This window comes from Triturus cristatus, chromosome 8 (assembly GCF_964204655.1).
Source record: "Triturus cristatus chromosome 8, aTriCri1.1, whole genome shotgun sequence".
NCBI lineage: Eukaryota > Metazoa > Chordata > Amphibia > Caudata > Salamandridae > Triturus > Triturus cristatus.
Genome location: NC_140591.1, coordinates 451,006,182 through 451,020,803, shown reverse-complemented (window position 1 = coordinate 451,020,803; position 14,622 = coordinate 451,006,182). Strand labels below are relative to the sequence as shown.

General features: G+C 48.5%; 1 protein-coding gene across 1 annotated transcript in view; it reads right to left on the bottom strand.

Annotated features, from left to right (window-relative positions):
• LOC146802296 (CD59 glycoprotein-like) overlaps window positions 1-7,775 on the bottom strand; it is a 73,387-nt gene extending 65,612 nt beyond the window's left edge. Inside the window, exon 1 of the mRNA XM_085621864.1 lies at window positions 7,660-7,775. The gene's annotated coding sequence lies outside the window, so the exon portion shown is untranslated. The remainder of the gene's footprint in view (window positions 1-7,659) is intronic.
• Window positions 7,776-14,622: the final 6,847 nt, after the last annotated feature.

The window sequence follows — 14,622 nt, the reverse complement described above, 5'->3', positions numbered from 1 at the left end:
TGGCCACAGGGCCTGGTCTGTTACCATCGCCTCGGTCCAACCCACCATGAGAAGAAGTGGCCACAGAGCCTGGTCTGTTGCCATCGCCTCTGTCCAACCCACCATGAGAAGAAGTGGCTATAGGTACTGGTCAGTTGCCATCGCCTCTGTCCAACCCACCATGAGAAGAAGTGGCCACAGGGCCTGGTCTGTTGCCATCGCCTCTGTCCAACCCACCATGAGAAGAAGTGGCCACAGGGCCTGGTCTGTTGCCATCGCCTCTGTCCAACCCACCATGAGAAGAAGTGGCCACAGGGCCTGGTCTGTTGCCATCGCCTCGGTCCAACCCACCATGAGAAGAAGTGGCCACAGGGTCTGGTCTGTTGCCATCACCTCTGTCCAGCACACCATGAGAAGAAGTGGCCACAGGGCCTGGTCTGTTGCCATCGCCTCGGTCCAACCCACCATGAGAAGAAGTGGCCACAGGGTCTGGTCTGTTGCCATCGCCTCTGTCCAGCACACCATGTGCAGTCGACCCATTCTACACATGGCCTTGCAGAGCCAGGGTTGTCTGCCAGGCCTATGGGCAGGCCATGTGTCCTACCCACCATGCGCCGCCAACCTGCATTGCGCACAGCTGCTCTGTACCCAACCTGCTGCAGGACGCTAATCCCTGCTGTGCATGGCTTGAACGCCAGGGGTTGCACACACAGAAAGGCCTGTGGCCAGGCCCCCATCTCAACCCACAGAAGGCAGATAACCCTGTTTCACAGCCACCCTGTGCCCAACCTGCTGTTGGTGACCAGCCACCACCCCGGAGGCCTTTAGTGGATTTTTCGACAGTGTCTAACCCCTGTGCACAGCCCCGGCACCCAACCTATCGCGTGTGCCAATCCCTGCTGCACACAAACCTTTTCTGACAAAACAGTGCTTTTTCGCATCTCACGTAATGTCGGCTGTGGAATTACAGTGTTTTGCTAGAGCCCTTCTACAGGCAGGTGCATTTGGTAAAACATTTCAGTGGCATTGACAAGATTTGTGATTTTCTGAATTGTGATTAAAAATGGAAACAGTATACAGAATGCTAACCCTTTCAAGCCAGCCCTGCAAGTTTTCCACAAACTTTTATCTCAATAACTATTGGATGGATTTACACCAATCCAGTAAAAGCACACTTTCCGAGTAAAGCTCAACTTTCATGCCAAGTTTTGCATAAATCCACTCAGCGGGCGCAAGCAACATGTCCTACGGGAGCTAAAATGGGAAACAACGTTTTTCAACAAACGTGACTTTTTCTCTGCGCAGAAGTTCATAGAAACTGGCATGTCAGACATTAGCTGACTATGCCAAACGATTCGCAGTTTTGGTGAAAATCCGTGAATGGGATCAAAAGTGTGAGGCAAAACAAAAAATGTCTTTTCACTGCCACTGTGAAAGCCATTATTGAACCCCATTTAAATTTGCCCCTCTTGTCTAATCCACTTGAAAGTTGAAGTTTCTGCCCCGGCTTTAACATGCGAACAGCCTGCGTATTCATTAAAGAGCACTAAAGTTATTAGCACATGAAATTGTTGCACAGCACACATTACAAATATATTCATCGAGAGTCACTATGGACGGAAGTGCGTCACAGCGGCCATCTCTGAGTTCATTTGTAGTATTTGTACAAAGCGATTCAAATATGGCCGCGGAGGACGTGCATGAATCTGCAGTAGGTTTCTTTGAATGGGGTTTCATATATAACAAACCCATTTCTTGGTGAACACCACAGATGGGTACACATGGGCCCTCATGGGCGTCCATTGTGAAAAGAATAAAAACCAATTTTAAGGTGCACGTCTGAAATAGCACGGTGTGATCAAATAAATTTAATAATAACAAAAAATGAATTGAGAAGGGTTAACAAGAGGAGGAGGAACTGAGGATCAGAGGTAAAGGGTTGTGTCTTAAAAAACCGAATGAGAAGAGGCTCAGTAGACAAGCTCAGGAGAGATGGAGCAGAAGCAACACAGAGCGCGGGGAGGAGGGCAAACTGAACGAGGAGAAATCCCATAGGAAGGGCAGCAAGAAAACACATGCCCTTCCATGGAGTGCTTATAGGAAAAGAAATGTAATTCACTGAAAGCAGCAACATAAGCAGCAGAAAGCCACAAGTCAACCATTCAGAACACTGAGGGTGAAATGCCTCAGGGAGGCACAAAAACAAGAATAAGGAGAAGAAGCAATGAATCAAGAGGAGACAGCTGAGATAGACAAGACCTTCAATCATGAAGAAGGGCGCGGCCCTAAGGTGACTGTGTACACTGAGCAGAAGAGGTCCACCCAAGATCTAAACAGCAGAGCACAGAGCCTCACATAAGAGATGCTAGTGAGACTGCTTTACATTGAACACCAGCGGCATCAGTGCAAATCACAGTAGAAACTCCCTGAAACCAGAAGAGGATGCCAGAGGTGAAGACACCAAGGCATCCTGCTGAGAGTTGTCATAAAAAGGACACTTTCCATTCTAACACGTTTCCGCCGCACACCACCGTGACAGGCCCTTCAGAATCTTGTGGTGCTTAGAACTAACAGCTGACTGAGCTGATAAGAATAAGAAGTGACAACAACCATAGATGTAATTTGATGACATTTGTCAGTCAGGGATAGAAACACAGATTCTCTACATCTACCAGCCTATTGAACACCTTGTGAGGAGGTGATGGAAGTCGGGAATCCACTTAAGACAAAGCCCTGGATGTGCTGCATTAGCTGGACAGTAGACGCCCTGCTTCTGGTTCCTCGGGGTGATGGTGTCTGTTGCTCACAGACATTTATAAATACCTGTACGCGGTGTAGACACTCTCCATGGCCCATAGGGGGCGCCTTATAAACGTCCTCTTGCGGGAGAGACCTTCACATGGAGAGATGAATATCTGTTGTTTTAGTGTAGAAGCAATCTCTCAGCTTGTCACCAGTGCCAGCACAGACTGGGGACCAGCTTGGATCCCACTGCAGCCGCAGTCACTCCTCCCTGCATCCGGAGGCGCTTTCTTGATCCAGGGATATATGCAGGACTGGTCTTTAGAGCGTCTCCTACTGGGCAGCCGAATTTTTGAGTCAAAGCTTGTCACGGCACTGTTTCTAAACACTTCAGCTCTAGGATGTGATGTTGAACATACCTCTGCTTGCAAAAGAGCCAGGGCCTTATTTATCATTAATTCACGCAGCTCAGCAGGACACTTTGCTGTGCTATGCTGAAAGGAGGAGTGCGTCATATCTATCTATATATTGCGCACTCCTGGTCTCTGCCAGCGGTGGCACACAAACTGCTGCCGAGCAGCAACGCAAGCACCCTTGTACCATGGTGCAAGTGTGCTTGTCTTACAGGCTGGATTGTTTTTGTGCAGAGTGTGATGCCTTCCTGCTCAAATATTTTTCCCCGCTTTCTAATGTGCTCACTAGAAAGAGAAATAAAGATATTTCTCCTTGTTACGCCTCCCTTGGGAAGGCGTAGCATTCTGATGCATTCTCAGGTCTACAAGTACTGGTAAATGTAGGAATGCTTTCGAACACCCACGCTGTACCCATGGAGCCGTTCCGTGGGGCAGAGTAACGCAAGGCATCGGCTTGCGCTGCCTGTATTACTCCCGATTTTCCAAGCCATGCAGGGCCCCAAGTCTTTTTAGTGGGACCCCAGCCATGACCAGAAGACAGTACTCTGTTTTGCAATGGAAGGTAGTCTAGACAGAGGAGGGAGCCCTGCAGCATGACTTGTCAGGGGAAGCCCTCACCTCCATCCACTCACCAGGTCAATAATCGCCAAGGAACACTCTCCCTACTGAGGAAATCCCAGCTCTCTGGCCATGATCTCTGTGATGGAAGTGTGGTGTATGCACTTTCATCCCTGATGAAGTGCTGAGGGCCTTCTGTGGTGCCTCGGCATGCCATCAGGGGGAACCCTCACCTCCATCCACTCACAGGTGAATACTCACCAAGGAACACTCTTCCTACTGAGGAAAGCCCAGCTCTCTGCTGTGATCTCTGTGATGGAAGTGTGGTGTATGCACTTTCATCCCTGATGAAGTGCTGAGGGCCTGCTGTGGTGCCGCGGCATGCCATCAGGGGGAACCCTCACCTCCATCCACTTACCAGGTGAATACTCGCCAAGGAACACTCTCCCTGCTGATGAAAGCCCAGCTCTCTGCTGTGATCTCTGTGATGGAAGTGTGGGGTATGCACTTTCATCCCTGATGAAGTGCTGAGGGTCTACTGTGGTGCTGCAGCATGCCTAGTCAGAGGGAACCCCTCACCTCCACCCATTCACAGATGAATACTCGCCTAGGAACACTCTCCCTACTGAGGAAAGCCCAGCTCTCTGCCGTGATCTCTGTGATGAAAGTGTGATGTGTGCTCTTTCATTCCTGCTGAAGTGCTGAGTGCCTGCCGTGGTGCTGCAGCATGCCGTCAGGGGGAACCCTCACCTCCACTCACTCCTCAGATGAATACTCGCCAAGGAACACTCTCCCTACTGAGGAAAGCCCGACTCTCTGCCATGATCCCTGTGATGGAAGTGTCTTGTATGCACTTTCATCCCTGATGAAGTGCTGAAGGCCTGCTGGGGTGCTGCAGCATGCCGTCTGGGGGAACCCTCACCTCCATCCACTCACCAGGTGAATACTCGCCAAGGAACACTCTCCCTACTGATGAAAGCTCAGCTCTCTGCCGTGATCTCTGTGATGGAAGTGTGGTGTATGCACTTTCATCCCTGATGAAGTGCTGGGGGCCTGCTGTGGTGCTGCAGCATGCCTAGTCAGAGGGAATGCCTCACCTCCACCCACTCACAGATGAATACTCACCAGGGAACACTCTCCCTACTGAGGAAAGCCCAGCCCTCTGCCGTGATCTCTGTGATGAAAGTGTGGTGTATGCACTTTCATCCCTGCTGAAGTGCTGAGTGCCTGCCGTGGAGCGGCAGCATGCCGTCAGGGGGAAACCTCACCTCCACCAACTCACAGATGAATACTCGCCAAGAAACACTCTCCCTACTGAGGAAAGCCCAGCTCTCTTCCGTGATCTCTGTGATGGAAGTGTGGTGTATGCACTTTCATCCCTGATGAAGTACTGAGGGCCTGCCTTGGTGCTGCAGCATGCCGTCAGGGGGAACCCTCACCTCCATCCACTCACCAGGTGAATACTCACCAAGAAACACTCTCCCTACTGAGGAAAGCCCGGCTCTCTGGCAGTGATCTCTGTGATGGAGGGTGTGATGTATGCACTTTCATCACTGCTGAAGTACTGAGCGCCTGCTGTGGTGCTGCAGCATGCCTACTCAGGGGAAGCCCTCACCTCCATCCACTCACCAAATGAACACTCTCCAAGGAACACTCTCCCTACTGAGGAAAGCCCAGCTCTCTGCCGTGATCTCTGTGATGGAAGTGTGGTGTATGCACTTTCATCCCTGATGAAGTGCTGAGGGCCTGCTGTGGTGCTGCGGCCCACCGTGCATTCACTTTTGTTTTACAGAAACAAACCTCCCAGTGTTTGTAAAAAGAACAGAAGAGAAATGTCCATGTCCTTCAAGGAACTACTTTACTCGATTTAGACCTATAGCTTTAATGGATTGTGAAGCAAAGTTTTTTGCTAAATGTCTGCTGGCAGAGCTAACGGCCTGGGTTGATTCCAGTAAGCTACTTCCAAAGAATCAAACAGGGTTTATTAAAGGCATGGGGACGATTATTAACATTCAAATGTCAGTTCTCATAATCGAGTTTGCTGAGAGCGATACAATTGTTGTATACCAATACTTGGACGAGAGTAAGGTTGGGACAGGGCACAGTACTGTCAAAAGAAATGATGATAAGGGACGGGTTGAAGCAAGGATGTGTTTTGGCCCCTACCTTATTTAACTTGTACTTAGCTGATATTTCATCAGGGCTTAACAATAATAATTCAAACTCCCCGACTGTGGCAGGTTTTAAGGTTTCGCATTTACTGTATGCCGATGATATTGTATTAATAAGTTACACAAAGGTGGGGTTGTAGAGACTAATTAATGAAAGTGCTCATTATGCCTCTTCTCATGGGCTAAAGATTAACTTAAAAAAGACAAAAACAATGCTGGTGACTAGGGGGTTGGCTACAAGACCAAAATTTAGAATGGAAGGCTCTGTCTTAGAATCGGTTTCTGAGTATAGATATCTGGGTGTTATAATAGATGCTAGGGGTACGGGGAAAAATCAGTGCGCCGCACTACAGAGAAGAAACAACTCATTAACTGCAGCATTTGCCACACTCCAGAATAATTTAAAAGGACTTTCCCTCAATCCACTATTACAAGTCATGTCAGTTAAACATGTTCCATCTCTCGTATATGGAATAGAGAGGATGTGCTGATAACACCATAGACAAACTAGTGACAGGAACCTACAGACTCCTGTTTAATCTTCCTCGGCAGACTTCTCCAGCACAAATCCGACTTGAGTTCGGACTCAAAAGACAGAGCCTAAACAGCTTAGGAGCATATTAAAAAAAAATCTGCCATAAACTTGGAAGGGATAATAACTCCTCGCTTATGACAGTGGTCTGGGAGGCAATTTGTGATAGTAAACATAAGCAGGCTCATGAATATTTTAAACTGGCGATAGACACGTATAAGGCGGAACAATTATGGGCTTTACCCCTCTCACAGGTGGCTTTTCATAAAGTTATAAATGAGTATTGGCAAAGAGATCCCATGCGTGGACAGTTATTGCTTCGTACCATATGTTAAAAACTCAGAGCGACCTCGGAGACTTAAATAGCCAAAGGGCAAAGTTGAAGTTTATGAATCTCCGATTTGGAACTAGCCAATTTCTTGGAGATGCTCCTGCTTGGAAAATGATGAGTAGTGAGAGGATGTGTCGCCTCTGTAACTACAAGAGCAAAGATATTTGTCATATTATTTGTAGCTGTCCTGCTCTAATAGGTGAACGTAGGAGGCTGTTGAGGTCGGACTTTAATAGCCAAATGGTACGAACATGTCGACAAGTAGTAATAGCTAGTCTACAAGGAGAAAGTTTGCAATTCACGGGCAGACTTATGAAGTATATAGAAATAGTGGAGAAGAAACTAGTTAACTGTGGACAATGAGTATTGTTTTATATATTCTTGGGTTTTTATGAATTGATGAAAAGTACTTTTTAATATGTGGTTTTTTTAAATAAGGGTATGGTATTGATATGCATGAAATGTAAGAAGAATTTGTATAAAGGTGTTTTTAACTGTAAGTTTTTACTGACTGAACAATAAAAAAAATTCATTTCATTTCATTACTTCCCTCGATGTCCCTCTCCCATCCCTGGCTCCCAAGCAGTGACCGGCAGGAGGCTGCCTCCGAGCTCTAAGCAGGGCTGGGCTTTGCATCTTTGGCCACGAGGGCCAGTGGAAAACAAGCTTCTGATCAGAGGCCTCTGTAGACAGGGGCACAGGGAGAGCTCAGCAGCAGAAAAGCATCAGCCTCCCCCTCCCCCAGACCCTACATGGGGCTGTGAACTGCAGGTCTGACAGACCGGAAGCTGCTCAGACTCATGACGGAACATCCATTCCACTGACCTCTGACTGAGTCCCTTCCTCTGTGAGGACTGAAGAGGGTCAGTTCCACCAGTGGTGCCTTTGACCAATCATAGTCTCACGCTGCGGAAGCATAGCTGTTGCACTCACCTGTGCTTGTCGTCTGTGCTGCTCCCTGCTTCAGGCCAGCCCTGCTTAAGAGTCTCTGACGGCGCCCATTGGCTGCACAGCTTGAGCTGGGGCTCGTGGGGAGTAAACAAGACGCACCGTTGTCAGGCAGGTGATAACGGGTCTCATTTCAGGGTAAACAATAAACCTGCGTCTGTCACAAACGCAAAGCATTTGTAAACCCAGGTGCTTGTCAGGTGAGGACGCCAGGCAGATGCTTCACTCTCCCATGTGACACTCCAGGGTAAACACAAATGGTCCTTTTTACAGACAACCTCTCACTGACTCAGACCTTTGCATTCAATTGAGTTTATGAAGACAACATTTACAGCATTCGAGATTCAGTGCTGAAATAAAGCACTCTCCTCTGGAGAGTCAACTTGGCTAGAGAGCCTGTGAGCGGGCACCTTGGTCTAAATTGTTTAAAACATAAAGCTAAAATATGAAGCGTGACATGTATGAGAAGGCTCTCTGGTGAATCTCTTCACCCATAAACGGGACATCTCTTTGCACATTTCTGAGTGGGGAACATTTCTGGACTTAATGTAAAATATTCTTGGAAACATTATTTAAAGAAGATGCAGTTTGGAACCAGGCAGGGTTGGACTACTTTTGTATTGTTTACAGAACTGTCTGTGCTAATCTCATTGAATTACAAGAAACATATAGATGAGAAGCAAACATCACACCACCTTAAACAACAATAATGAGCATTGGCAAAGCCAAAAGGTCTGACATTTGTATTAGGCCTGGGATTTTGATGACGCAGAAGTAATCGGAGTAATTTCTGTAAATCTGTGCTACTCTTTGAAGCAGAATCCCCGATAATTATGCGATTACTCCTCCTCGTGTAATTAAGACAATTTGGGGGGAGGGTGCGACTTCAATAACACATTTAGCGAGTGCGAGTGGTGGCTTGAGCTTGCTATACATGTTCTGCTGTATTTAGTGCTGTTTCTTAGCAAAAATCGTGCGATGATGCCAATCGCAATATAAAAATCAGCCAAAACCAGCCATAGGCCTGAAAATCCCACGTGTCACGCGGGAAAATGCACTATAAAAGCAACAAAAAACAAAAAGGGAGAAAAAAAGAAACTGCGTAGCACCATGGATGCACCCGGACCGGCAGCAGAGGCCAACGCGAACCCCACAAGCCCCACAGACCACCAGCAAGGAACCACGGGGTTGGGGCAGGGCAAGAAGAAGAGGAAGAGGAAGACGGGGTGCAGTCCGCAGGAAAACCAGATAGGCGTCACAGAGGTGACAGAACACTACCATCAACTGAACGCCAATCTGACAGACGTGAATGCAGTCAGAGTGTAGAGGAGGACAATGGAGGACGCCAAGATGCGTAGGCATGATGTGAAAACCCAAACCAAGCGCAAATCCGCTGCCAACAGGAAGGCAGCAACGGCGACAGGAGGTGGGAGTCCTGCGCCACAGGAAGAGCTGGAGGAAATGGAGGCCACAGTCATCAGGGTGGAGACGGAGCAAGGAGTTGGGGGACCGGACACAGCTCAATAGGACCTGACAAAACATCAACAGGATGAGCAACGACCAGGGACTGGGGGCACGGGGGGAGATGGGCACAATGGCACACATGCACAACGATGTGTAGCACACTGCACACCCACAATGACCCAGGATCATGTCCCTGATCCCCGCAGCACACTGCAGCACACACACATAGCAATCACAGCACATCCCACGACAGTGTGGTACAAAGTGCAACACCAACACTGCAGTACAGAGTACACAACTGGGTCTGCCCATGACCAGAAACAGGCCAATCACATCTAACAAAGCAGGAATCTGTGAGATGAGTCATGTAGTCCAAATGTTCATTGTCCCGCCTCAAATTCCATAACCTCCCAAACAGTCACAATGTACGTTGACATACAGTCCGCATGTAAACAATAACAATGCGGCAACATACATGTCAACACAATGTCAACATGCATCTCTCCTTCACATTGCAGAGGGACACACAACACCTCCAGCACAGCAGATCAGTGATGCTGGAGAGGACCCCCACACCTCCGACACCGACGCCCCACAACAGCTCATGGACATCCTAGGCAACCCACCCCCAGGAGCAGGGCAGCCAAGCCACACAGAGGAGACCCCAGCCCCTGCACAGACCACACAGCAGGAAGCACCCGCCACCACAGCTGGCTTCCAACAATCCACCGAGGCACACCAATGCCAGGTGTCCGTATGCCAAACGGCAGTGGCCGAACAGGTGCGGGTGGGGTTTAGAGCCCATGGAGGCCAAACTGGACCACATAAGTGGGTGTCTAAGTCCTATCAGGGACCACCTACACCCCACAAAGGAGACCCACACTGCGACAGAGACACATGTATTTGCACATGTCCTGTAATAAACCACGCCCAGATCCCAGGAATCATCCGTCACACACCCATGCCGGACCTCTGCACGAGGGCCCAGTCCACACCTCTTACGTATTGAGTGGGTGACGACAAACCTACATGTCCAAGCTCTTACCCGCTGCCAGCGGGGACATGGTTGCGTCCACTGTCCACTGCAGTCAAAGGACCAGCAGTGCATGTGGACATGGATATGTCTGTGGTCTGCATACTGTGGTCTGTCCAGCACATCTCCACCACACTTGGCATTGTGGACATTCACATTCATGTGTCACTTGCCTCCGTCGCAGATGCCTGGTTCCCACCTCTCCCCACATTCCGCTATTGTGTGGCTGAGGTGCCATCCCGATGATGGCTCTTGCTCATGGCTAGCCCAGGTTGCCACAGTAAGTTGTGCTTTCGTGTCTGGTGTTTTTGCATATTGTTTGGCATGTTGTATGTGATTTTGTGACGTGTGCATTGCCAGAGTTGTGAGTTGCATGATTGTGGAGTTGCGGAGGTGTGTGTTGTGTTCATTTGGTACTTGTCAACGAGCAGTGCATTCCCATAGGTGCCATCCTGGTTGATGTTGGACTGTCGGAAGATGTATGAATCATGCACACTGCCTGGGTAGTTGGATACGACATTGGTGGAGAGTCCCCGGTGGTCCACTGTTGCCTGCAAAATTATGTTATGTGTGTGCTTTCTGTTGCGGTAATTGTGTGCAGTGTCGGCAGGGGGCACAAGTAGGACATGTGTGCAGTCGATTGCACACGACACGTGCGGAAATCCAGATATGGCGTATAGTCCTTGATTGGTCTCCAGCTGTTCCTGCACATTGTGGGGGACTTATGGGTACTCGGGTACCTGGCTGATGATGGCATCCAGGACAGGTGTGTGGTTCTTGGATGGGGCTGGCTGTGGGACTCCTCCGACTCTGGCGGTTGTTGGTTGGGAGGTGCCAGTGTCCAACAGGTGCAGCACAGCCAGCAGCTTTGACTGCGGAGGGATGTTGGTTGTCCGCTGTGTTGTTGCCTCAGCCTGTGGGCAATAATGTTCAGGATGCGGAGGATGGTTGTCCTTTTGAGCCTGTAGTGGGCAATGACATACTCTGGTGTTAAGTCTGTGAGACTGGTGCGTTTCCTGAAGGTCCGCTGTCTTTGTCTGCCCTGCCTCTGTGGTGGTCTGGGGGATGTGTGTGGGGGTGTCCGGGGGGGTGGCGGTCCTGGGGGTGGTGGACGTGGGTGTTGTAGCCCTGTTGGGGCTTCGAGCTGCATGATGAGTAGCTTCATGGTATCAGTTGTTCTTCTGGTGTGGCTGTGGGCTGGGCTCCTTTTGAAGGTGCAGCTTGTCGTCCGACTTTACACCAGGTCAGAGCAGGTGATAATTTCCTGCTGCTAACGTGCCTTATTGCATGTTTTGTGATCTTATCACCGATCTGGCTGGTCGTTGAGAATGTTGAGGAGTGGTGTTTTCACGGCTTTTTGCTCGGAACGCCTACTCTGCATCTCATTAGCGATAGTTGCCGGGGTCGTCTGTGGCGATGTTTTTTGCGGATGGTTTCTCAGGAAAACTGGTGGTATTGGCTGTTAGCACCAGCTTGTGAATGGGGAGATAAACTTATCGCTGCTTTGGTTGCGCTAAAGTGCTGATAACTCGGCGATAGTTCCTTCAGAATATGCCCCCTTTTGCGCTAAGAAAATAGCGCTAAATGATGGTAGTAAGTTGGGGGAAAATCATACCCTAAGAGCACATTTAGTGGGCACGAGTCGCTACTCACAGTCGCTATTAGCATTTGTTTGCATTTAGTGCTGTTTCTTAGTGCACAATGCATCCTTGCGTCCATTTTGGACATGAGGGTGCATCTGCGCTAAGAAAATAGCTCCAAATGACGGTACCAAGTTGGGGGAAATCCTACTGCACAAGCACATTTAGCGAGTGCGAGTGGCAGCCCGTGCTCTCTATTCATGCTCTGCTGCATTTAGTGCTTTTTCTTAGCACACAATGCATCCTCGCCTCCATTTTGTATGCAAGTGAGTATTTTTGCGAAATGGAAATTGCACTAAATACAGAATTACTCATACATAATTCAAGCATAATCCCATGGAATTCTTAGGTAATTGGCATAATGATGCTACACAGTTACATGAGTTGCGCCCACCCGAAATTGTATGACATGCTATTGGGCATGCGCACGCCGTCCAAAGTCAAACCTATTGTACTCTAACCCAGACAACACCATCTGAAAAAGCATAGGAAATATAAAACAGTGACATCACAGAGTTGGTCTTGTCAGCCTTGATATTATCAGCTTCTCTCATTAAAATTCGCGGTGGAATGGAACCGTGATACAGCTGTGTGATATGAAATTAGTATTATACAGCACTTGCCACGGGTTCTTTGTTAGGGGGGGCACTGCAGGATGTGCATGTGAGGCTCCCTAGTATAGTTGTGACCGTCTTTAGTGTCTAGTATTGCCCATGTCATAGATTCAAGGCGCCCTCAAGTTTCCTTCCCTCAGGCACAATATTCTCATAGCAGGCTGTCTGTAAATGCTTTACTGGCTCTGGCTGGGACTGGCTCTGGCTAGGACCTTACTAGATGCCTGCAGTTTGGGTGCCTTTTCAAGGAGGCTATATTACTTCAATCGAACACACATGAGTTGTTACAAGGTCTGACTGCCTGTTATTTCTGATCAGATGGACACATTCATGTGAGTGTGATCATTTCTTTGTGCCCTCCAGTCCCCATCTGCAGTCCTAGCCATAAGCACGTACATTACAGCTATGGACAGCATCACTCTCTGATGGGACCTGTTCCTCCACTGGTTAAATGGTGGATTTTATTTTTGTAAACAAACTTTATTAGGTTTCACAAAGGTTACATGGAGGTATTATGCCACAACTCTGCTGCTCAGGAACATAGTCATTAGTCAGCATGGGATACCATTAATGCAGCAAGTATCATACAGAGTAGTGGTCGGCCAGTACACGCAGGTAATTCAGAATTCACTCACAGTACCACTTCCTTACAAGTATGCAGTCCCAGGTGTAGAACTCCCTTCCCACAGCTACCCCCCCTTCAACCCTCCCTCCCTCCCAGGCACGTCACTTACACTCAGGACATTAATGTACCGTAGATTAGTTCCCCAGATTAAGGATGCCAGAATGGGGGAGTGTGAGAGATTGGGGGGTTGGAGATTTGCTCCATACCCTCCTTAAGATTGAGCTGGGGCTGTTATCTGGGGTGGTGGCTGCCAGGTTCTTCTTGTGTGTTAGTAAAACATGGGGTATGCTGGATCTACATTAGATTATACCCATATCCCCCAATTTTTAAAGGTCACAGTGACCCCGAGTACCAGATCGGCAGCTGCAGAGGATGACCATGTCACCTTGGTGGTCTCATTAGTTTGTCATGGTGTAGGAGACAGGAATACGATAGAGACAATATCAGCCATGGTCGGTATTGGAAATGGCCCTTTTTGTAGGGTTATCCACAAACTTTTTGCTTCTTCCTCCTTTGTTTTTCCTGACCTGTGCTTGTTGGCTATAGAACTCTGGGCATTTTACCACTGCTAATCAGTACTAAAGTGCATATGTTCTCTGTGTAAATTGTTATTGTGATTGGTTATCCATGATTGGCATATTTGTCTTACCAGTAGGTCCCTAGAAAAGTGCACTGAGTGTGCCAGGGCTGGTAACTCAAATGCTACTAGTGGGCTGCAGCACTGATTGTGCCACCCACAGGAGTAGCCCTGAAAAGAGGTCTCAGGCCTGCCACCGCAGTGCCTGTGCTCAGTTTGTTAACTGCCATGTCGACCTGGCCAGTGCACCCACTTGCCAGGCCTTACCCTTCCCTTTTCTTACACATAGGACACCCCTATGGTAGGCCCGAGGTACCCCCCTTGGGAGGGTGCTGAGAATAAGAAAGGTAGGACATGTACTGGTGTGTGTAACATGTCCTGATAGTGAAATACTGCCAATTTCGTTTTTCACTATTGAAAGGCTATCTTGCCCATCGGACAGAATGGGGAATACTGTGTAACAATTTTGCAGGTATATCTTCCCATAGGAGTAAGATAAGAAATTAGAGTCTGGTTTTCCTGAACTCAGAATTTAATAACACATCTTTTAGGAAGGATGGTTTTTAAATTATGTGTTTGAAAATAGCACTTTTAGAAAGTAGCTATTTTCTTGTTCAACCTTTCTGTATGCCTCTGCCTGTTTGTGGATTGACTGTCTGGCTTGAGAGTGACAGGGGCAGGGGTGGCTCCAGGAGTCTGGGTGAGTCAGCACTAGGCTGAATAGGACGATCTGCATTTGGAGTGGTGGGAGGAGTAGCACCTGGGTCTGAATAGGGCTGTGCCTGCCTTCCACAATGCTGGCTCCACCCCCTGTGGTGTGTCTGATGACCCTGGCCACACTAAGAAAGGAAGAAGTTGTGCACTGGCAGAGTGCTCCCAGAAATGGTTTTGACTGGGTCCAGGACCCCTTACATCTAAGAGAACAAATAATTTTGAGGTATAAATATGAGAGCTGAAACCCCTATAATTTAGATCATTCCTGGAATTCAAGAGGA